The sequence below is a fragment of the Schistocerca serialis genome, chromosome 8 (genome assembly GCF_023864345.2).
Source record: "Schistocerca serialis cubense isolate TAMUIC-IGC-003099 chromosome 8, iqSchSeri2.2, whole genome shotgun sequence".
NCBI lineage: Eukaryota > Metazoa > Arthropoda > Insecta > Orthoptera > Acrididae > Schistocerca > Schistocerca serialis.
In genome coordinates this window covers 62,781,420-62,806,404 of record NC_064645.1, presented here as the reverse complement: position 1 = coordinate 62,806,404, position 24,985 = coordinate 62,781,420, and positions in this window count along the sequence as shown.

Below are 24,985 nucleotides of genomic sequence, written 5' to 3'. Positions count from 1 at the left end.
CAGAACACCTGAGTGGTGCATCGGAATTTAATAATGGTCTCCCAGGAGTAGCTCAAAGCACTGATAATGAGGTGTCTCCCTCCGCTTGTACATAGGTCGGCATTGTGCCATTTTTATTTAATCTCAATGCAATTTCAGTGTTTCGTCGTCAATGTGATGGTCCAAGGGATACAGAAACCCTGCAGTGGTGCATCGGAATCTAATACTGGTCTCCCAGGAGTTGCTCTAAGCACTGATAATGAGGAGTCTCCCTCCAATGTACTTAAGTCAGCTTTGTGCCTTTTGTATTCAAGCCCAATGCAACTTCTGTGTTTTGTCGCCAATGTGAAGTTCGAAGTGATACAGAAAACCTGCAGAGGTGCATCGGAAACTAATACTGGTTTCTAAGGAGTAGCTCAAAGCACAGATAATAAGGAGCATCCACTTCTTGCACTTAAGTCGGTATTTTACCTTTGTATTCGATCCCGATGCAATTTCTGTGTTTCATCGTCAATGTGAAGGTCCAAGGGATACTGAAAACCTGCAGTGGTGCATCAGAATCTAATACTGGTCTCCCATGTGTAGCTCAAAGCACTAATAATGAGGAGTCTCCTTCCTCTTGTACTTAAGTACGTTTTGTGCCTTTTGTATCCAATCCCGATGCAATTTCTGTGTTTCGTCGTCAATGTGAAGGTCCAAGGGATACAGAAAACCTGCAGTGGTGCATCGGAAACTAATACTGGTATCCCAGGAGTAGCTCAAAGCACTGATTGTGAAGAGTCTGACTCCTCTTGTACTTAAGTCGTTATTGAGACTCTTCTCTTCAATCCCAATGCAATTTTAGTGTTTCCTCGTCAATGTGAAGACTAAGGGATACAGAAACCCTGCAGTGGTGCATCGGAATCTTATACTGGTCTCCCAGGAGTAGCTCTAAGCAGTGATAATGAGGAGTCTCCCTCCTCTAGAACTTAAGTCGGCTTTGTGCCATTTGTATTGAATCGCGATGCAATTTCCGTGTTTCATCGTCAATGTGGAGGTGCAAGGTACACATAAAACCCGCGGTGGTGTATCGGAATCTAATACTGGTTTCCCATTAGTAGCTTAATGCACTGATACTGAATAATCTCCCTCCTCTTGTACTTTGTGCCGTTTGTTTATAATCCCGATGCAAGTTCTGTGTTTTATCGTCAATGTGTAGGTCCAAGGGGTACAGAACACTTGCAGTGGTGCATCAGAACCTAGTACTGGTCACCCAGGAATAGCTCAAAGCACTGACAATGAGGAGTCTCCCTCCTCTTGTACTTAAGTTGGCATGGTGCCTTGTCTATTTAATCCCGATGCAATTTCTGTGTTTCGTCGTCAATGTGAAGGTCGAAGGGATACAGAAAAGCTGCAGTGGTGCATCGGAATTTAATACTGGTTTGAGAGGAGTAGCTCAAAAACTGATAATGAGGAGTCTCCCTCCTCTTGCACTTAAGTCGGCTCTGTGCTTATGTAATCAATCCCGAAGCAATTTCTGTGTTTTATCGTTAATGTGTGGATCCAACGGATACAGAACACCTGAGTGGTGCATCGGAATTTAATAATGGTCTCCAAGGAGTAGCTCAAAGCACTGATAATGAGTAGTCTCCCTCCGGTCGTACATAGGTTGGCATTGTGTCATTTTTATTCAATCCCAATGCAATTTCAGTGTTTCGTCGTCAATATGAAGGTCCAATGGATACAGAAACCCTGCAGTGGTGCATCGGAATCTAATACTGGTCTCCCAGGAGTTGCTCAAAGCACTGATAATGAGGAGTCTCCCTCCTCTTGTACTTAAGTTGGCATGGTGCCTTGTCTATTTAATCCCGATGCAATTTCTGTGTTTCGTCGTCAATGTGAAGGTCGAAGGGATACAGAAAATCTGCAGTGGTGCAACGGAATCTAATACTGGTTTCTAAGGAGTAGCTCAAAGAACAGATAATGAGGAGCCTAAATCTTCTTGTACTTAAGTCGGCATTGTGGCTTTTGTATTCAATCCCGATGCAATTTCTGTGTTTCTTCGTCAATGTGAAGGTCCAAGGGATACAAAATACCAGCAGTGGTGCATCGGAATCTAATACTGGTCTCCCAGGAGTAGCTCAAAGCACTGAAAATGAGGAGTCTCCCTCCTCTTGTACTTAAGTCGGCTTTGTCCCTTTTCTACTCAATCCCAATGCATTTTCTATGTTTCATCGTCAATGTTGACGATCAAGGGATATAAAAATTGGCTGTGGTGCATCGGAATCTAATACTGTTTCCCAGGAGTAGGTCAAAGCACTGATAATGAGGTGTCTCCCGCCTCCTGTATTTTGGACGGCTGTGTGCTTTTTCTATTCAATCCCAATGCAATTTCTGTATTTCGTCGTCGATACGAAGGTCCAAAGGATACAGAAAACTTGCAGTGGTGCATCTGAATCTAATACTGGCACTCGAGAGAATTTCAAGTCACAGACAATCAGGAGTTTCCCTACTCTTGTACTTAAGTCGGCATTGTGCCTTCTCTATTCAATCCCAATGCAATATCTGTGCTTCATCGTCATTGTGAAGGTCCAAGGGATACAGAAAACCTGAAGTGGTACATCGGAATGTTATACTGGTCTCCCAGGAGTAGCACAAAGTACTGATAATGAGGAGTCTCCCTCCTCTTGTACTTAAGTCGGCATTTTGCCTTTTCTATTCGATCCCAACGCAAATTCTGTGTTCCATCGTCAATGTGCAGGTCCAAGGGATACAGAAAACCGGCAGTTGTGCATCGGAATCTAATACTGGTCTCCCAGGAGTAGCTCAAAGCGCTGATACTTAGGAGTCTCCCTCCACTTGCACTTGAGTCGGCATCGTGCCTTTTGTATGATATCCCGATGCAATTTCTGTGTTTTATCGTCAATGTGAAGTTCCAGGGAATACAGAACAAGTGAAGTGGTGCATCGGAATCCAATACTGGTCTCCCAGGAGTGGCACAAAGCACTGATAATGAGGAGTCTCCCTCCTCTTGCCCTTAAGTCGGCTACGTGCCTTTTGTATTCAATCCCGATGCAATTTCTGTGTTTCATCGACAATGTTGACGATCAAGGGATAAATAAACCTGCAGTGGTGCATCGGCATCTAATACTCTCTCCCAGGAGAAGCTCAAAGCACAGATAATGAGGGGTCTCCCTCCGCTTGTACTTAAGTCGGCATTGTGCCTTTTGTATTCAATCCCGATGCAATTTCTGTGTTTCATTGTCAATGTGCAGGTCCAAGGGATACAGAAAACCTGCAGTGGTGCATCGGAATATAATACTGGTCTCCCAGTGGTAGCTCAAAGCACTGATAATGAGGAGTCTCCCTCCTATTGTACTTAAGTCGGCATTGTGGCATTTCTTTTCAATCCCAACGCCATTTCTGTGTTTCATCGTCAATGTGAAAGTCCAACGGATACAGAACACCTGAAGTGGTGCATCGGAATCTAATACTGGTCTTCCAGGAGTAGCTCAAAGCACTGATAATGAGGAGTCCCCCTCCTCTTGTTCATAAATCTTCTTTGTGCCTTTTCTATTCAATGTCGATGCAATTTCTGTGTTTCGTCGTCAATGGGAAGGTCCAAGGGATACAGAACACCAGCAGTCGTGCATCGTAATCTAATACTGGACTCCCATGAGTAGCTCAAAGCACTGATAATGAGGAGCCTCCCTCCTCTTGTACTTAAGGCGGCTTTGCGCCTATTGTATTCAATCCCGAAGCAACTTCTGTGTTTCATCGTCAATGTTGACGATCAAGGGATAAAAAAAACCGCAGTGGTGAATCGGAATCTAATACTGGCTACCATGAGAAGCTCAAAGCACAGACAATGAGGAGTCTCCCTCCTCTTGTACTTAAGTCGGCATTGTGCCATCTCTATTCAATCAAAATGCAATTTCTGTGTTTCATCGTCTATGTGAAGGTCCAAGGGATGCAGAAAACCTTCAGTGGTGCATCGGAATCTAATACTGGTCTCCCAGGAGTGGCTCAAAACAGTGATAATGAGGAGTCTCCCTCCTCTTGTACTTAAGTCGGCATTGTGCCTTTTCTATTCAATCCCAATGCAATTTCTGTGTTTCGTCGTCAATGTGAAGGTCCAAGGGCTACAGAAAACCTGCTGTTGTGCATCGGAATTTAATACTGGTCTCCGAGGAGTAGCTCAAATCACAGACAACGAGGAGTCTCCCTGCTCTTGTACTTAAGTCATCATTGTGCCTTTTCTATTCAAACCCAATGCAATTTCTGTGTTTCATCGTCAATGTGAAGGTCCAAGGGATACAGTATACCTGCAGTGGTGCATCGGAATATGATATTGGTCTCTCAGGAGCAGCTCAAAGCACTGGTAATGAGGAGTCTCCCTCCTCTAGTACTTAAGTCATTTTTGTGCCTTTTGTATTGGATCCCGATGCAATTTCTGTGTTTCATCGTCAATGTGAAAGTGCAAGGTATCCATAAAACCTGAAGTGGTACATCGGAATCTAATACTGGTTTCCCATTACTAGCTTAATGGACTGAGATTGAATAATCTCACTCTTCTTGTACTTAAGTCGGCTTTGTGCAGTTTGTATAAAATCGTGATGCATGTTCTGTGTTTTATCGTCAATGTGAAGGTCCAAACGATACAGAACACTTGCCGTGGAGCATCAGAATCTAATACTGTCTCCCAGGAATATCTCAAAGCACTGACAATGGGGAGTCTCCCTTCTCTTGAACTTAAATCGGCTTTGTGCCGTTTGTATTCAATCCCGATGCGATTTCTATGTTTCATCGTCAATGTGAAGATCCAAGGGATACAGAAACACTGCAGTGGTGTATCGGAATCTTACACTGGTCCCCCAGGAGTTGCTCTAAGCACTGATAATGAGGAGTCTCCCTCCTCTAGTACTTAAGTCGGCTTTGTGCCTTTTGTATTGAATCCCGATGCAAGTTCTGTGTTTCATCGTCAATGTGAAGGTGCAAGGTATACATAAAACCTGCAGTGGTGCATCGGAATCTAATACTGGTTTCCCATTAGTAGCTTAATGCACTGATAATGAATAATCTCCCTCCTCTTGTACTTAAGTCGGCTTTGTGCCTTTTGTATCCAATCCCGATGCAATTTCTGTGTTTCGTCGTCAATGTGAAGGTCCAAGGGATACAGAAAACCTGCAGTGGTATATCGGAAACTAATACTGGTATCCCAGGAGTAGCTCAAAGCACTGATTATGAAGAGTCTGACTCCTCTTGTACTTAAGTCGTTATTGAGCATCTTCTCTTCAATCCCAATGCAATTTTAGTGTTTCCTCGTCAATGTGAAGGACTAAGGGATACAGAAACCCTGCAGTGGTGCATCGGAATCTTATACTGGTCTCCCAGGAGTAGCTCTAAGCAGTGATAATGAGGAGTCTCCCTCCTCTAGTACTTAAGTCGGCTTTGTGCCTTTTGTATTGAATCGCGATGCAATTTCCGTGTTTCATCGTCAATGTGAAGATGCAAGGTACACATAAAACCCGCGGTGGTGTATCGGAATCTAATACTGGTTTCCCATTAGTAGCTTAATGCACTGATACTGAATAATCTCCCTCCTCTTGTACTAAAGCCGGCTTTGTGCCGTTTGTTTAAAATCCCGATGCAAGTTCTGTGTTTTATCGTCAATGTGAAGGTCCAAGGGGTACAGAACACTTGCAGTGGTGCATCAGAACCTAGTACTGGTCACCCAGGAATAGCTCAAAGCACTGACAATGAGGAGTCTCCCTCCTCTTGTACTTAAGTTGGCATGGTGCCTTGTCTATTTAATCCCGATGCAATTTCTGTGTTTCGTCGTCAATGTGAAGGTCGAAGGGATACAGAAAAGCTGCAGTGGTGCATCGGAATCTAATACAGGTTTGAAAGGAGTAGCTCAAAAACTGATAATGAGGAGTCTCCCTCCTCTTGTACTTAAGTCAGCTTCGTGCCTTTTGTATTCAAGCCCAATGCAATTTCTGTGTTTCGTCGCCAATGTGAAGGTCGAAGGGATACAGAAAATCTGCAGTGGTGCAACGGAATCTGATACTGGTTTCTAAGGAGTAGCTCAAAGCACAGATAATGAGGAGCCTAAATCTTCTTGTACTTAAGTCGGCATTGTGGCTTTTGTATTCAATCCAGATGCAATTTCTGTGTTTCATCGTCAATGTGAAGGTCCAAGGGATACAGAACACCTGATGTGGTGCATCGGAATGTAATACTAGTCTCCCAGGAGTAGCTCAAAGCACATATAATGTGGGGGGTCTCCCTCCTCTTGTACTTAAGTCGACTTTTCGCCTATTGTATTCAATCCCGATGCAATATCTGTGTTTCATCGTCAATGTTGACGATGAATGGATAAAAAACCCTGCAGTGAAGCATCAGAATCTAATACTGGTTCCCAGGAGAAGCTCAGAGCACAGATAATGAGGAGTCTCCCTCCTCTTGTACTTAAGTCGACTTTTCGCCTATTGTATTCAATCCCAATGCAAATTCTGTGTTTCATCGTCAATGTGAAGGTCCACGGGGTACAGAGTACCGGATGTGGTGCATCGGAATCTAATACTGGTCTCCCAGCAGAAGCTCAAAGCACTGATAATGAGTCTCCCTCCGTATGTACTTAAGTCGGCTTTGCGTCTTTTGTATTCCAACCCGATGCAATTTTTGTATGTCATCGTCAATGTGAAGGTCCATGGGATACAGATAACCGGCAGTGGTGCATCAGAGTCTAATACTGGTCTCCCAGGAGTACCTCAAGGCACTGATAATGAGGAGTCTCCCTCCTCTTCTACTTAAGTCGGCTTTGTCCCATTTCTATTCAGTCCCAATGGAATTACTGTGTTTCATCGTCAATCTGAAGGTCCAAGGGATACAGAATACCAGCAGTGGTGCATCGGAAATTAATACTGGTCTCCCGGGAGTTGCTCAAAGCACTGAAAATGAGGAGTCTCCTCCTTCTTGTAGTTTAGTCGGCTTTGTGCCTTTTGTATTCAATCCCGATGCAATTTCTGTGTTTCTTCGTCAATGTGAAGGTCCAAGGGATACAAAATACCAGCAGTGGTGCATCGGAATCTAATACTGGTCTCCCAGGAGTAGCTCAAAGCACTGAAAATGAGGAGTCTCCCTCCTCTTGTACTTAAGTCGGCTCTGTCCCTTTTCTACTCAATCCCAATGCATTTTCTATGTTTCATCGTCAATGTTGACGATCAAGGGATATAAAAATCGGCTGTGGTGCATCGGAATGTAATACTGTTTCCCAGGAGTAGGTCAAAGCACTGATAATGAGGAGTCTCCCGCCTCCTGTATTTTGGTCGGCTGTGTGCTTTTTCTATTCAATCCCAATGCAATTTCTGTATTTCGTCGTCGATACGAAGGTCCAAGGGATACAGAAAACCTGCAGTGGTGCATCTGAATCTAATACTGGCACTCGAGAGAATTTCAAGTCACAGACAATCAGGAGTTTCCCTACTCTTGTACTTAAGTCGGCATTGTGCCTTCTCTATTCAATCCCAATGCAATATCTGTGCTTCATCGTCATTGTGAAGGTCCAAGGGATACAGAAAACCTGCAGTGGTGCATCGGAATGTTATACTGGTCTCCCAGGAGTAGCTCAAAGCGCAGATAATTAGGAGTCTAGCTCCACTTGTACTTAAGATGGCATTGTGCCTTTTGTATTCAATCCCGATGCAATTTCTGTGTTTTATCGTTAATGTGATGTTCCAGGGAATACAGAACAAGTGAAGTGGTGCATCAGAATCTAATACTGGTCTCCCAGGAGGAGCAAAAATCACTGATTATGAGGAGGCTCCCTCCTCTTGTACTTAAGTCGGCTTCGTGCCTTTTGTATATAATCCCGATGCATTTTCTGTGTCTCATCGTCAATGTTGACGATCAAGGGACAAGAATACCTCCAGTGGTTCTTCGGAATCTAATACTGGTCTCCCAGGAGACGCTCAAAGCACAGGCAATGAGGAGTCCCCCTCCTCTTGTGCTTAAGTCGGCATTGTGCCTTTTCTATTCAATCTCGATGCAATTTCTGTGTTTCGTCGTCAATGGGAAGGTCCAAGGGATGCAGAACACCAGCAGGCGTGCATCGTAATCTAATACTGGACTCCCATGAGTAGCTCAAAGCACTGATAATGAGGAGCCTCCCTCCTCTTGTACTTAAGGCGGCTTTGCGCCTATTGTATTCAATCCCGATGCAACTTCTGTGTTTCATCGTCAATGCTGACGATCAAGGGATAAAAAAAACCGCAGTGGTGAATCGGAATCTAATACTGGCTACCATGAGAAGCTCAAAGCACAGACAATGAGGAGTCTCCCTCCTCTCGTACTGAAGTCGGCATTGTGCCATCTCTATTCAATCAAAATGCAATTTCTGTGTTTCATCGTCTATGTGAAGGTCCAAGGGATGCAGAAAACCTTCAGTGGTGCATCGGAATCTAATACTGGTCTCCCAGGAGTGGCTCAAAACAGTGATAATGAGGAGTCTCCCTCCTCTTGAACTTAAGTCGGCATTGTGCCTTTTCTATTCAATCCCAATGCAATTTCTGTGTTTCGTCGTCAATGTGAAGGTCCAAGGGCTACAGAAAACCTGCTGTTGTGCATCGGAATTTAATACTGGTCTCCGAGGAGTAGCTCAAATCACAGACAACGAGGAGTCTCCCTGCTCTTGTACTCAAGTCATCATTGTGCCTCTTCTATTCAATCCCAATGCAATTTCTGTGTTTCATCGTCAATGTGAAGGTCCAAGGGATACAGTATACCTGCAGTGGTGCATCGGAATATGATATTGGTCTCTCAGGAGCAGCTCAAAGCACTGGTAATGAGGAGTCTCCCTCCTCTTGTAGTGAAGTCGGCTTTGTGACTTTTGTATTCAATGCCGATGAAATATCTGTGTTTCATCGTTAATGTGAAAGTCCTGGGGATACCTAAAACCTCAAGTGGTGCATCGACATCTAATACTGTTCTCCCTGGACAAGCTGAAACCACAGATAATGAGAAGAGTCACACTTCTTGTACGTAAGTAGTCATTGTGCCTGTTGTCTTCATTCCCGATGCAATTTCTGTGTTTCATCGTCAATGTTGACGATCAAGGGATAAAAAAACTGCAGGGCTGCATCGGAATCTAATACTGGTCTGCCAGGAGAAGCTCAAAGCACAGGCAATGAGGAGTCCCCCTCCTCTTGTACGTTAGTCGATATAGTGCCATTTGTATTCAATCACGATGCAATTTCTGTGTATCATCGTCAATGGTGACGATCATGGGATAAAAAAACCTGCAGTGGTGCATCGGAATCTAATAATGGTCTCCCAGGAGAAATTTAAATCACAGACAATAAGGAGTATCCCTCCACTTGTACTGAGGTCGACATTGTGTATTTCTATTCAATCCCAATGCAATTTCTGTGTTTCATCGTCAAAGTAAACTTCCAAGGGATACAGACACCCTACAGTGGTCCATCGGAATCTAATACTGGTCTCCCAGGATAATCTCATGGCACAGCCAATGAGTCCCCCTCCTCATGCACTCAAGTCGACATTATGACTTTTCTATTCAATCCCGATGCAATTTCTGTGTTTCATCGTCAATGTTTATGATCAAGGGATAAAAAAACCTGCAGTGAGGCATCGGAATCTAATACTGGCTCCCAGGAGAAGCTCAAAGCACAGACAATGAGGAATCTCCCTTCTCTTGGTTTTAAGTCGGCTTTGTGCCATTTGTATTCAATCCCGATGCTATTTCTGTGTTTCATCGTCAATGTTGACGGTCAAGGAATAAAAAAACCTCCAGTGGTGCATCGGAATATAATACAGGCTCTAAGGAGTTGCTCAAAGCACAGAAGATGAGGAGCCTCCATCCTCTTGTACTTAAGTCGGCATTGGGCCATTTCTATTCATTCCCAATATAATTTCTTTGTTTAACCGCCAACGTTGACGATCAAGGAATAAAAAAACCTGCAGTGGTGTATCGGAATCTATTACTGGTCCCCCAGGAGCAGCTCAAAGCACAGACAATGAGGAGTCTTTCTCCTCTTGTACTTAAGCCGCTCTTGTGCCTTTTGTATTCAATCCCGATGCAAGTTCTGTGTTTCATCGTCAATGTTGACGATCAAAGGATAAAGAAAATCAAGTGGTGCATTCGAATCTAATCCTGGTCTCCCAGGAGAATTTCAAAGCACAGACAATGAGCAGTCTCCCTCCTCTTGTACTTAAGTCAGCATTGTGCCTTTTCTATTTAATCCCAATGCAATTTCTGTGTTTCATCGTCAATGTGAAGGTCCAGGGGATACAGCAAACCTGCTGTGGTGGATCGGAATCTAATACTGGTCTCCCTGAAGAAGCTGAAAGCACAGATAGTGAGAAGATTCACACTTCTTGCATTTAAGTAGTCATTGTGCCTGTTCTATTCATTACCGATGTAAGTTCTGTGTTTCATCGTCAGTGTTGACGATCAAGGGATACGAAAACCTGCAGTGGTGCATCAGAATATAATACAGGCTCCCACGAGCATCTCAATGCACAGACAATTAGGAGACTCCCTCCTCTTGTCTTTAAGTCGGCATTGTGCCTTTTCCATTCAATCCCAGTGCAATTTCGGTGTTTCATCGTCAACGTGAAGGTCCAAGGGATACAGAAACCCTGCAGTGGTGGATCGGAATCTAATACTGGTCTCCCAGGAGTAGCTCAAAGTACTGATAATGAGAAGAGTCACACTTCTTGCACTTAAGTAGGCATTGTGCCTGTTGTATTCATTCCCTATGTAAATTCTGTGTATCATCGTTAATGTTGACGATCAAGGGATAAAAAAACCTGCAGTGGTGCATCGGAATCTAATACTGGTCTCCCAGGAGAATTTCAATGCACAGACAATGAGGAGTCTCCCTCCTCTTGTACTTAAGTCGGCATTATGACTTTTCTATTCAATCCCGATGCAATTTCTGTGTTTCATCGTCAATGTTGACGATCAAGGGATGAAAAAACCTCCAGTGGTTCATCGGAATCTAATACTGGTCTCCCAGGAGAATCTCAAAGCACAGACGATGAGTCTCCCTGTTCTTGTACTCAAGTCGACATTATGACATTTCTATTCAATCCCGATGCTATTTCTGAGTTTCATCGTCAATCTTGACGATCAAGGGACAAAAAAACCTGCAGTGGTGCATCGGAATATAATACTGGCTTCCAGGAGAAGCTCAATGCACAGACAATGAGGAGTCTCCCTCCTCTTGTACTTATGTCGGCTTTGTTACATTTGTATTCAATCCCGATGCATTTTCCGTGTTTCATCGTCAATGTGAAGGGCTAAGGGATACAGAAAACATGCAGTGGTGTATCGGAATTTTATACTGGTCTGCCAGGAGTAGCTCAAATCACTGATAATGAGAGGATTCACACTTCTTGTATTTAAGTAGTCAATGTGCCTTTTGTATTCATTCCTGATGCAATTTCTGTGTTTAACCGTCAATGTTGACGATCAAGGGATAAAAAAAACCTGCAGTGGTGCATTGGAATATAATACTGGCTCCCACGGGAAGCTCAAAGCACAGAAATTGAGGAGCCTCCCTCCTCTTGTACTTAAGTCGGCATTGTGCCTTTTCTATTCAATCCCAATGCAATTTCTGTGTTTCAACGTCAATGTGAATGTCCATGGGATAAAAAAACCTGCAGTGGTGCACTGGAATCTAACACTGGTGACGCAGGAGTAGCTCAAAGCACAGACAATGAGGAGTCTCCCTCCTCTTGTACTTAAGTCGGCTCTGTGCCTTCTGCATTCAATCCCGATGCAATTTCTGTGTTTCATATTCAATGTTGACGATCAAGGAATAAAAAAACCTGCAGTGGTGCATCAGAATATAATACAGGTTCTAAGGAGTAGCTCAAAGAACAGACAATGAGGAGTCTCCCTTCTCTTGTACTTAAGTCGCTTTTGTGCCTTTTGTATTCTATCGTGATGCAATTTCTGTGTTTCATCGTCAATGTTGACGATCAAGGGATAAAAAGAATCCAGTGGTGCATCGGAATCTAATACTGGCACCAAAAAGAAGCTCAAAGAACAGACAATGAGGGGTCTCCTCCCTTTGTACTTAAGTCAGCTTTGTGAAATTTGTATTCAATCCCGATGCAATATCTGTGTTTCAACGTCAATGTTGACGATCAAGGGATAAAAAAACATATAGTGGTGCATCGGAATCTAATACTGGTCTCCCAGGAGTAGCTCAAAGCACAGACATTGAGAGGTCTCCCTCCTCTTGTATTTAAGTTGGCATTGTGCCTTTTCTATTCAATCCCAATGCAATTTCTGTGTTTCAACGTCAATGTGAAGGTCCAAGGGATTCAGAAACGCTGCAGCCGTGCATTAGAATCTAATACTGCTCGCCCAATAGAAGCTCAAAGCACAGACAGTGAGGTGTCTCCCTCCTCTTGTGCTTAAGTCGGCTTTGTGTCTTTTGAATTCAATCCCGATGCAATTTCTGTGTTTCATCGTCAATCTATTCGATCAACGGATAAAACAACCTGCAGTGGAGAATCGTAATCTAATACTAGCTCCCAGGAGAAGCTCAAAGCACAGACAATGAAGAGTCTTCCTCCCCGTGCTTTTAAGTCGGCCTTGTGCCTTTAGTATTCAATCCCGATGCAATTTCTGTGTTTCATCGTCAATGGTGACGATCAAGGGACAAAAAAAACCTGCAATGGTGCATCGGAATCTAATCCTGATGTCCCAGGAGAAGTTCAAAGCACTGATAATGAGGAGTCTCCCTACTCTTGAACTTAAGTCGGCTTAGTGCCTTTTGTATTCAATCATGATGCAATTTCTGTGTTTCATCGTCTATGGTGACGATCATGGGATAAAAAAACCTGCAGTGATGCATCGGAATCTAATAATGGTCTCCCTGGAGAATTTAAATGCACAGACAATGACAAGTCTCCCTCCTCTTGTACATAAGTCGGCATTGCGCCTTTCCTATTCAATCCCAATGCAATTTCTGTGTTTAATCGTCAATGGTGACGATCAAGGGACAAAAAAAACCTGCATTGTTGCATCGGAATCTAATACTGTTCTCCCAGGAGAAGGTCAAAGCACTGATAATGTGGAGTCTCCCTCCTCTTTTACTTAAGTAGGCATTGTGCATTTTGTATTCAATCCCTTAGCAATTCCTGTGTTTCATCGTTAATGTTGACGATAAAGAGATAAAAAAACCTGCAATGGTGCATCGGAATATAATACTGGCTCCTACGAGAAGCTCAAAGCACACACAATGAGGATCTCCCTCCTCTTGAACTTAAGTCGGCATTGTGCCTGTTGTATTCATTCACGATGCAATTTCTGTGTTTCATCGTCAATGCGAAGGTCGAAGGGGTACAGAATACCTGCAGTGGTGCATCGGAATCTAATACTGGTCTCCCAGGAGAAGCTCCAATCAGTGATAATGAGGAGTCTCCCTCCACTTATACTTAAGTCGGCTTTGTGCCTTTTGTATTCAATCCCGATGCAAATTCTGTGTTTCTTCGTCAATGTTGACGATCAAGGTATAAAAAAAACATGAAGTGGTGCATCGGAATCTAATACTGGTAACCCAGAAGAAGCTCAAAGCACAGACAATGAGGAGTCTACCTCCTTTTCTACCTAAGTCGGCATTATGATTTTTCTATTCAATCCCGATGCAATTTTTGGGTTTCATCGTCAATGTTAACGATCAAGGGATAAAAAAACCTGCAGTGGTGCATCGGAATCTAATACTGGCTCCCAGGAGAGCTCAAAGCACAGACAATGAGGAGTCTCCCTCCTCTTGTACTTAAGTCGGCTTTGTGCCTTTTCTATTCAATTACGATGCAATTTCTGTGTCTCATCGTCACTGGTGACGATCATGGGATAATAAAACCTGCAGTGGTGCATCGGAATTCAATACTGGCCTCCAGGAGAATTTCAAAGCACAGTCATTGAGGAGTCTCCCTCCCATTGTACTTAAGTAGGCATTGTGCCATTTGTATTAAATCCCGATGAAATATCTGTGTTTCATCGTTAATGTGAAAGTCCAGGGGATACCGAAAACCTGCAGTGGTGCATCTCAATCTAAAACTGGGCTCCCTGGAGAAGCTGAAAGCAACAGATAATGAGAAGAGTGACACTTCTTGTACTTAAGTAGTCATTGTGCCTGTTGTATTCTTTCCCGATGCAATATCTGTGTTTCATCGTCAATGTTGACGATCAAGGGATAAAAAAAACCTGCAGTGGTGCATCGGAATATAATACTGGCTCCCACGAGAAGCTCAAAGCACAGACAATGAGGATCTCCCTCCCCTTGTACTAAAGTCGGCATTGTGCCTTTTCTAACCAATCCTAATGCAATTTCTGTGTTTCATCGTCAATGTGAAGGTCCAAGGGGTACAGAATACCTGCAATGGTGCATCGGAATCTAATACTGGTCTCCCAGGAGTAGCTCAAAGCACAGACTATGAGGAGTCTCCCTCCTGTTGTAGTTAAGTCGGCTTTGGGCCTTTTGTATTCAATTCCGATACAATTTATGTGTTTCATTGTAAATGTATACGATCAAGGGATAAAAAACCCTGCAGTGGTGAATCGGAATCTAACACTGGCTCCCAGGAGAATGTCAAAGCTCAGACAGTGAGGGTCTCCTTCCTCTTGTACTTAAGTCGGCTTTGTGCCTTTTGTATTCAATCCTGATACAATTTCTCTGTCTCATCGTCATTTTTGACGATCAAGGGATACAAAAACATGCAGTGGTGCATCAGAATCTAATACAGATCTCCCAGGAGAAGCTCAAAGTAGAGACAATGGGGAGTGTCCCTCCTCTTGTACCTAAGTCGGCTTAGTGCCTTTTGTATACAATCCCGATCCAATATATGTGTTTCATCCTCAATGTGAAGGGCCAAGGATACAAAAAACCTGTAGTGGTGCATCGGAATCTAATACTGGTCTCCCAGGAGAAGCTCAAAGCAGTGATAATGAGGAGTCTCCCTCCTCTGGTACTTATGTCGGCATTGTGCTTTTTCTATTCAATCCCAATGCAATTTCTGTGTTTCATCGTCAATGTGAAAGTCCAAGGGATACAGAAACCCTGCAGTGGTGCATCGGAATCTAATACTGGTCTCCCAGGAGTTGCTCAAAGCACTGATAATGAGAAGAGTCACATTTCTTCTACTTAAGTAGGCATCGTGCCATTTGTATTCAATCCCGATGAAATATCTGTGTTTCATCGTTAATGTGAAAGTCCAGGGGATACCGAAAACCGGCAGTGGTGCATCGGAAACTAATACTGGTCTCCCTGGAGAAGCTCAAAGCACAGACAATGAGGAGTCTCCCTCCTCTTGTACTTAAGTGGTTCTTGTGCCTTTGGATTCAATCCCGATGCAATTTCTGTGTTTCATCGCCAATGATGACGATCAAGGTATATAAGAAAATTGCAGTGGTGCATCGCAATCTAATACTGGTCTCCCAGAAGAAGCTCAAAGCACAGACAATAAGGAGTCGTCCTCCTCTTGTATGTAAGTCTGCATTCTACCTTTTCTATTCGATCCCAATGCAATCCCTGTGTTTCAACGTCAATGTGAAGGTCCAAGGGATACAGGAACCCTGCAGTGGTGCATCGGAATCTAATACTGGTCTGCCAGGAGTAGCTCAATGCACTGATAATGAGAAGAGTGACACTTCTTGTACTTAAGTACGCATCGTGCCATATGTATTCAATCCCGATGAATTATCTGTGTTTCAACGTCAGTGTGAAAGTCCAGGGGATACCGAAAACCTGCTGTGATGCATCGGAATCTACTACTGGTCTCCCTGGTGAAGCTGAAAGCCAGATAATGAGAGGAGACACACTTATTTTACGTAAGTGGTCATTGTGCCTGTTGTATTCATTCCCATTGCAATTTCTGTGTTTCATCGTCAATGTTGACGTTCAATGGATATAAGAACCCTCAGTGGTGCATCGGAATCTAGTACTTGTCTCCCAGGAGAAGCTCAAGGCAAAGACAATGAGGAGTCTCCCTCCTCTTGTACTTAAGTCCCCATTATGCATTTAGTATTCAATCCCGACGCAATTTCTGTGTTTCATCGTCAATGTTGACGATCAAGGGATAAAAAAACCTACAGTGGTGCATCGGAATCTAATACGTGTCTCCCAGGAGAATCTCAAAGCAAAGACAATGAGGAGTCTTCCTCCACTGGTACTTAAGTCGGCATTGTGCCTTTTCCATTGAATCCCAATGTAATATCTGTGTTTCATCGTCAATGCGAAGGTCCAAGGGATACACAAACCCTGCAGTGGTGAATCGGAATCTAATACTGTTCTGCCAGGAGTAGCTCAAAGCACTGATAACGAGAAGAGTCACACTTGTTGTACATAAGTAATCATCGTGCCATTTGTATTCAATCCCGATGAAATATCTGTGTTTCATTGTCAATGTATAAGTCCAGGGGAAACCGAAATCCTGCAATGGTGCATCGGAATCTAATACTGGTCTGCCTGCAGAAGCTGGCAGCACATATAATGAGAAGAGACACACTTATTGTACTTAAGTAGTCATTGTGCCTGTTGTATTCATTCCTGATGCTATATCTGTGTTTCATCGTCAATGTTGACGATCAATGGAAAATAAAAACTGCAGTGGTGCATCGGAATCTAATACTGGTCGCCCAGGAGAAGCTCAAAGCACAGACAATGAGGAGTCTCCACCCTCTTGCACATAAGTCTTCATTATGCCATTTGTATTCAATCCCAATGCAATTTCTGTGTTTTTTATCTTCAATAATGACGATCAAGGGATAAAAAAACCTGCAGTGGTGCATCGGAATCTAATACTGGTCCCCCAGGAGGAGCTCAAAGCACGGACAATGAGGGGTCTCCCTCCTCTTGTACTTAAGTCGGCATTGTCCCTTTTCTATTCAATCCCAATGCAATTTCTGTGATTCATCGTCAATGTGAAGGTACAAGGATACAGAAACCATGCAGTGGTGCATCGGTATCTAATACTGGTCTCCCAGGAGTAGCTCAAAGCACTGATATCGAGAAGAATCACACTTCATGTACTTAAGTAGGCATTGTGCCATTTGCATACAATCCCGATGAAATATCTGTGTTTCATCGTTAATGTGAATGTCCTGGGTATACCGAAAACCTGCAGTGGTGCATAGGAATCTAATACTGGTCTCCCAGGAGAAGCTAAAGCACAGACAATGAGGAGTCTCCCTCCTCTTGCATTTATGACGGCTTTGTGCATTTTGTATTCAATCACGATGCAATTTCTGTGTTTCATCGTCAATGTTGGCGATCAAGTGATAAAAAACCTGCAGTGGTGCATCGGAATCTAATATTGGCTCCCAGGAGAAGCTCAAAGCACAGACAGTGAGGAGTCTCCCTCCTCTTGTACTTAAGTCGGCTTTGTGCCTTTTGTATTCAATCACGATGCAATTTCTGTGTCTCATCGTCAATGGTGACGATCATGGGTTAAAAAAAACCTGCAGCGGTGCATCGGAATTTAATACTGGCCTCCAGGAGTGGCTCAAAGCACTGATGATGAGAAGAGCCACACTTCTAGTACTTAAGTACGCATTGTGCCATTTCTATTCAATCCCGATGAAATATCTGTGTTTCATCGTTAATGTGAAAGTCCAGGGGATACCGAAAACCTGCAGTGGTGCATCGGAAACTAATACTGGTCCCCCTGTAGAAGCTCAAAGCACAGACAATGAGGAGTCTCCCTCCTCATGTACTTAAGTCGGCATTGTGCCTTTTCTATTTAATCCCAATGCAATTTGTGTGGTTCATCGTCAATGTGATAGTCCAAGGGATACAGAAACCCTGCAGTGGTGCATCGGAATCTAACACGGGTCTCCCAGGAGTAGCTGAAAGCACTGATAATGAGAAGAATCACACTTCTTGTACTTAAGTAGGCATTGTGCCTTTTCTATTCATTCCCTATGCAATTTCTGTGTTTCATCGTTAATGTTGACGATCAAGGGTTAAAAAAACTGGAAGTGGTGCATCGGAATCTAATAGTGGCCCCCAAAAGATGCTCAAAGCACAGACAATGAGGAGTCACCTCCTCTTGTCCTTAAGCCGGCTTTGTGACTTTTGTATTCAATCCCGATGCAATTTCTGTGTTCCATCGTCAATGTTGACGATCAAGGGATAAAAAAACATGCAGTGGTTCATCGGAAACTAATACTGGTCTCCCTGGAGAAGCTCAAAGCACAGTCAATGAGGAGTCTCCCTCCGCTTGTACTTAAGTCGGCATTGTGCCTTTTCTATTCAATCCCAAAGCAATTTCTGTGTTTCATCGTCAATGTGAAGGTCCAAGGGATACAGATACTCTGCAGTGGATCATTGGAATCTAATACTGGTCTCCCAGGAGTGGCTCAAAGCACTGATAATGAGAAGAGTCACACTTCATGTACTTAAGTAGGCATTGTGCCGTTTGTATTCAATCCCGATGAAATATCTGTGTTTCATCGTTAATGTGAAAGTCCAGGGGATACCGAAAACTTGCAGTGGTGTATCGCAATCTAATACTGGTCTCCCTGGAGAAGCTGAAAGCACAGATAACGAGAAGAGTCACACTTCTTGTACTTAAGTAGTCATTGTGCCTGTAGTATTCTTTCCCGATGCAATATCTGTGTTTCATCGTCAATGTTGAAAATCGAGCTATAAAAAGACCTGCAATGGTGCATCGGAATGTAATACTGGCTCCCACGAGAAGCTCAAAGCACAGACAATGAGGATCACCCTCCTCTTGTACTAAAGTCGGCATTGTGCCTTCGCTAATCAATCCCAATGCTATTTCTGTGTTTCATCGTCAATGTTAGGGTCCAAGGGGTACAGAAGACATGCAGTGGTGCATCGGAATCTAATACTGGTCTCCCAGGGGTAGCTCAAAGCTAGAGATGTACAAATTCCCCTTGCAGCCTGCTTGCCCCTAGCACCTCTGCAACCATTCATGCAGGTCAGCCTGCCGTGACGTAAACACAAGAGTGCGCGTGTACTGAGGCATAGTGGGTAATGCGGTCGACACGGGCTCCCGCAAGCTCGGGCTACCTGGGTTCCCGCAAGCCTGCCACGCTTCACGGGACCCGCTCAACTTGCTGCGCCTGACAACAGGTTGCGCTGTTAATCTACCATGACTAGAGTAGCCAGGTAGTTAGCCCGCAGTTCATTTATGCAACGGTGGAAGCAGCACAATGAGTAGGTCGAACTTTAGTGAGATTGAAAAAAAAATTGACCACTGGCGAATACATGCTGGTAACGAAACAGAGCTTAAGTGCCGCATGGGAAACGTTTTCATGTGTTTATGAGGCCGCTTCAAATAAATCGGTATGTGTGTCTCAATGCAAACTATGTAAAAAGCTCTTAAGTACTTATTCGGGAACCTCGAGTATGTTACGACATGTGTGCAAATTTGACAAGCAGTTCCCTCACTTCGTAAGTGTCTTGAAAGAGGACAATGATTTAGTGGCCGAAAAGTGCGTCGAAATGTGTGCTAAGGACCTGAGACCATTTAGCAGTATAGAGGGAGAAGGATTTCTTAATTTAGGGCAGACACTGATCGACATAGGTAAAAAATATGGCTCAGTTGATATTAAAAATGTTATGCCTTCCCGAGTGGCAGTAGCTAGGAAAGTTCAAACCTTAGCTGATAAAGTGCGCAGCAAAATGCTCCCAGATATAGTGCATGCGATTCGTTCTGGTATATGTGCCAGTACAATTGATCTATGGACAGACAATTACAAAGGGGTGCCTTACATATCCGTGGCAATGCATTACATAAATTCAGACTGGCGTTTGAGTAAATATGTACTGATGTGCTCTGCGTTTCCTGACTGCCCAAAAACTGGCTCGAATATTCGAAACGAGTTGGAAGATGGCTTAGAAACTATGGGTGTTTCTCGTGAAGACATTGCCAAAATTACGTTTGTCACAGACCAGGGCAGTAACATTGTCAAAGCTCTCGAAATATATCAGCATCTACCATGCATGGCTCATAGTATAAACACAGTCTTGAAACATGTTCTGAGCGAACAGTTTTTGAAAGAAAATGTTCCAAATATATTAGCCATTCTTAATACAGTGCGGGCTACGGTTTCGTACTTCAAGAGAAGAGGTCTCTGTGTGAGACTCTAAAGCAGTGGGTTTCAGCTCGTTGGAATAGTTATTTTGACATGCTTGTATGAGTCCATTCTCAGATTGATTCAGTGAAGGCTGTTTTACACAATGAAGGTGCCTCTGATAAGATGCTGGGTTATGACCACCATATAACTGGCCAGCTTATAGAATTTATTAAGCCGTTTAAAGAAGCCACAGTTGATCTAGAGGGTGACAAGGAGCCAACCCTACATTTAGTTCTACCGTGGTTTTATGTCTTAAAAACTCACTGTACCGTACGGGATAACGATGAAGAGGTTTGTAATCTTATTCCATCTGAATATTATAAAACCACTTGTGAAATATGTATGTTGAGAAAATGTATTTTCAGGACATGAAACCTTTGAAACAAGCCGCCGATGCCTTCCTAGAACAGAAAATGTACGTTAGTATGTTGCATAAAATTGCAACGTTTGTGGTGGCTAACTACTGCACATTAAGAAAGTTAACCGAGGATGAAAAAATTGTTTACCAGGCAGCACGACAGATGTGTGCTGAAGGTAAGCTCCTAAGATAATGCATAAATTCTTCATCTACATGTACATGGTTACTCTGCAAGTCACACGCAAGTGCTTGGTTGCGGGTTCATCGAACCACTTTCAACTTATTCGTCTCCTATTCTCGAATTTCGCGCGGGATAGAACACCTACATCTCTCCGTCAGAGCGCTGTTTTTTTTTGTATTTTACTCTGATGATCATTTCTTCCAACGTCGATGGGACTCAACAATACATCTTCGAATGCGGAGGTGTAAATTGGTGATCGAAATTTCGTATATAGATCGCGCCACGGCAGAAAACGCCATTGTTGTAATGATTCCCACCCCAACTCTTGTGTAATTTCCACGACATTCTTTCCCCTGTTTCACGATAATACCAAACCAACTGCCCTTATTTAAACTCTTTCGACCTCTTCCGTCAATCGTAAGGCTCTCCAACTGCGTATCCATTCCTATTTAAGTAGGTCGTAATTGTAATCAGAGGTATTAAGTAGAATCTACAGCCTTTAGATTTGTCTGGTTGATCTTGTAAACGAAGTTTAACGGACTTAGTTTAGTACACACAGGGATAACCTCGCTCTTGTCATTATTTATTGCCAACTGCTAATTTTCACACCAAAAATATATACCTTATTTAAATCGTCCTGCAGTTAGTTTTGATCTTCTGGTGACTTTACTGGACGATAAATGATAGCATCATCTAAAAACTATTATAATTTCAACTATGTGTAGTACGAACTTCACATTATTCGGCAAATATTAATTAGAACCTGTACAGTGTCAGTACAAGTGCCCAATCACAGCACCCAAGAAACAAATCCAGGGCCGTACAAAATGGCGAAATTTGAGGACTGGGCAGAAGAGCCTCCTCTCCTACATGATGAAGTCAGCAGATACTTGCAAGAACACTGTGTGAACGAGGGAGATATTCTACAGTGGTGGAAAAATAACTGCCAACGACTTCCTCGACTTGCGTGTGTGGCAAGAAAAATATTAAATATACCAGCCACTAGTGCCTCTAGTGAGAGAATTTTTAGTTGTGCTGGAACCCTAATTAGCGAAAAACGATCACGTCTTAATGCAGACAGACTTAACGATCTCGTCAAACACTAATCAGCAGACACATTAAGAATACAGGAGAACATTAGACAGGAAATTATGAGTTTGAGCGCAAATTTACTAACTAAGAGTGCAGACTTCTTTCTTGTGTTTTCTGGGCGACAATTTCTGCGATAGAAATTTTGTAATGCATACAGTTCATTTTTATTTTAGACTAAACTTTTGGATTTCAATCCTCCCAAGTGACATTTATTATTGTTTGTAAACCATTTTCTGTTACTTGTGTTTGCAAAAGTAGCCAAATATTTTTAAGAGTATCTGGTTTGGCCTAAATAATACTTTCAGGGGAACTGAAGGAAAATTTGTAAATATTTTATGTTGAAAAGTGTTCTGCAAAATAAAATATTCATTTGTGGATTAAGGCAGTACACATTATGAGTTTAAATTACAATTTATTTTGTTGAGTTCCACACACATTGCAAAATGCAATTTTATTCATGTATTTCTATATTAAGGGGAACCCCACATGCAGAGTCAAGATTCTGAAGACCTAGACACTACAAATGCTCCTAAAATGAAGAGCGTCTTTTTCCATGAATGTATTGTAGTGGGAATATAATGGAAACACTGAGCTACTCTCCACAGCGTCTACATCTGCGTCATGAGGATTCAGACTCGTCGTTTAGGTCTGTGTTATGAGGGTCTACAGACGTCGTTTAGGTTTGCATCATGCAAGTAAACACTCGACGTCTTAGTCTGCATCATGATGGTCCGAAATATGGTCCCTCATGACGAAGACCTAGACTACAAGTGTGGACTCTCATGATGCGAACGTAGGCGCCGCGAAAAATGGCTCAGGATCGCCATTGTATTCCCAGTACTATAGTTTTTAGACGAACTGGATACGAAACAAGTCCTTCGATTTTGTTAAAATGCATTTTTGCAATTTAGAATAATTTTGCCAACTTCGAATGAATTCACAGAGCCAGTAAAATATATCCTGGAAACGTAGTTAAACATTTATGTAATTGGTGTCATACTTGGCTCAAACATACTAAAGTTAAAAAATCTAGACTTCCAAAATCTTAATTTAGTTCTCATTGCAGTACAGTGGTTGATAGGGGCGTAGATAATTTATTCTTCTGGGGAGGTGACCAATCTTCTTTTTGAGGGGTGGAGGTTCACTTCTTTAGTACAAATATCCATCCGTTTTGGTGTTGAAATGTGCAGCACAGACTGCATTGTGTTGCCTGGGCATTTATTTATTCCATACTCTCGTAGTCCATCTTCCCTCCCCTATTTTCTCTCTATCCATTTAGTCCTCTCCCACTATCTCTCTGATCACCTCCCCCCCCCTCCCCATCCCTTGGCCGGCCGGAGTGGCCAAGCAGTTCTAGGTGCTACAGTCTGGAACCGCGCGACCGCTACGGTTGCAGGTTCGAATCCTGCCTCGGGCATGGATGTGTGTGATGTCCTTAGGTTAGTTAGGTTTAAGTAGGTCTAAGTTATAGGGGACTGATGACCTCAGAAGTTTAGTCCCATATTGCTCAGGGCCATTTGAACCATTTTTGAACCCATCCCTTGGCCCATCGCCCCCCACCCTCTATCCTTCTCCCCGTCCTCTCTCTGTTGGATTCCCCCACCTCAGTTCATCTCCTCTTTACCTATCTATGAAAACTCATATATATCTGTCAACTTTTGTGGTGATCAGTGAATCAGTGTCAAAGTTTATTGCTAGGTAGCCTAGCATTTATTGTAATACCTTTTGATACGTAGCATTGATAGTTTTGTTTTCTGGTGCGTAAACAAATTAAGTTGAAGGTGTCCTGACAGGGGAATATGCGACATACAAATGGCCATGTGAAAAACATGATTTTCAAGATTGATGCCACAAACATATAACAACTGCCCTTGCGATTTATCTATCGATATGGAAAATGTAAGCTGCAGTGGAAATTATAACCGTTTAAAGTCGAATGGCATGTCGGTCGGAATCTTAGTGATACTGGAATCAAACTGTCTTCACCTTTGTACTTTCCTTTTAAAATTGTGGCTTCGATTACGTTGTTCTTTAATTTCTTCCCCGCAAGCCGGGTGCCATTACAAAGACATGGCTGGTTTACCTTTCGCAACATAATGACTGCTGATCCGACTTAATTACAGATTGGGAGGCGGTAATCCGAGGAAATCCAGCGAATTTAAAAATTATGTAGGATAGTTGACTACATCATCTTGGTTAGTAACGGAATAAACCAACTTGTATGTCAGCAATTCGCCAGGTGTCATATTTTGAATCTGAAAATTCATTTCGTTAACATCAAGGTTTTTTGCAGCCAATATAACACGATCACTCAACCAAAAATGGTTTGCAACTGTTAAACGACATTTGCTGTGAGCGAATTGTCAAACACGATGACTGTGAATGTCTCAGACAGCTCTCAAATTTCAAAACGATCATAGACATTTCGTTTAAAAGAAATATATATATATATATATATATATATATATATATATATATATATACATGCAAATGTAAATATTCAAAAACCTTCTCCATGGATACTTGTGTACATAGTGAACTTTCATGGTAACCCGCAAACGATGTCAAAATCTTTTGTAAGGTACTCTAATCAATGTACTGTCCGAAATATTATGTAGACAGTGATGTTCCTCTTGATGGTCAAGTGTGCAAAATTTCTTCAAGATCGGAATAAAATTGTAGTTTGATGTAGAAGTGTGGAAGTAAAGTACCCTCCGCCACGCACCATTCAGAATTTTAAGCAGACAGCGCCCTTCATCCTGCTTTGAATATCAAGTGTGCCAAATTTCATCAAGATCGGAATAAATACGTACAATTTGTCGAATTCCGTTATGTAAAGGAACCTCTGCCATGCACCATACGAAATTTTATGTAGATTGTGACCTTCCTCTTGGTTTCATGGTATAGTGTGCAAAATTTCATCAAGATTGTATGCAATACAAACTCACGGATACAATGAAAACGCACTTTCAGTTTTTGTCAAATTTTCCAATTTTTCGATCGATTTTCGAAAAATTTTATTTCATAAAAACCTTGTCCTGAGAATTACGAACACAGCAAAAAAAATTTAGCCGAATTGGTCCAGCCGTACTCGAGTTTTACGCTTACCAACACATTTGGTAATTAATTTTTATTTATATAGATAAGAAGCCCGAAACATACGCGTAAATATACTAATAACACCCAATATTTTTTTACCTGAAATTAATATATATATATATATATATATATATATATATATATATATATA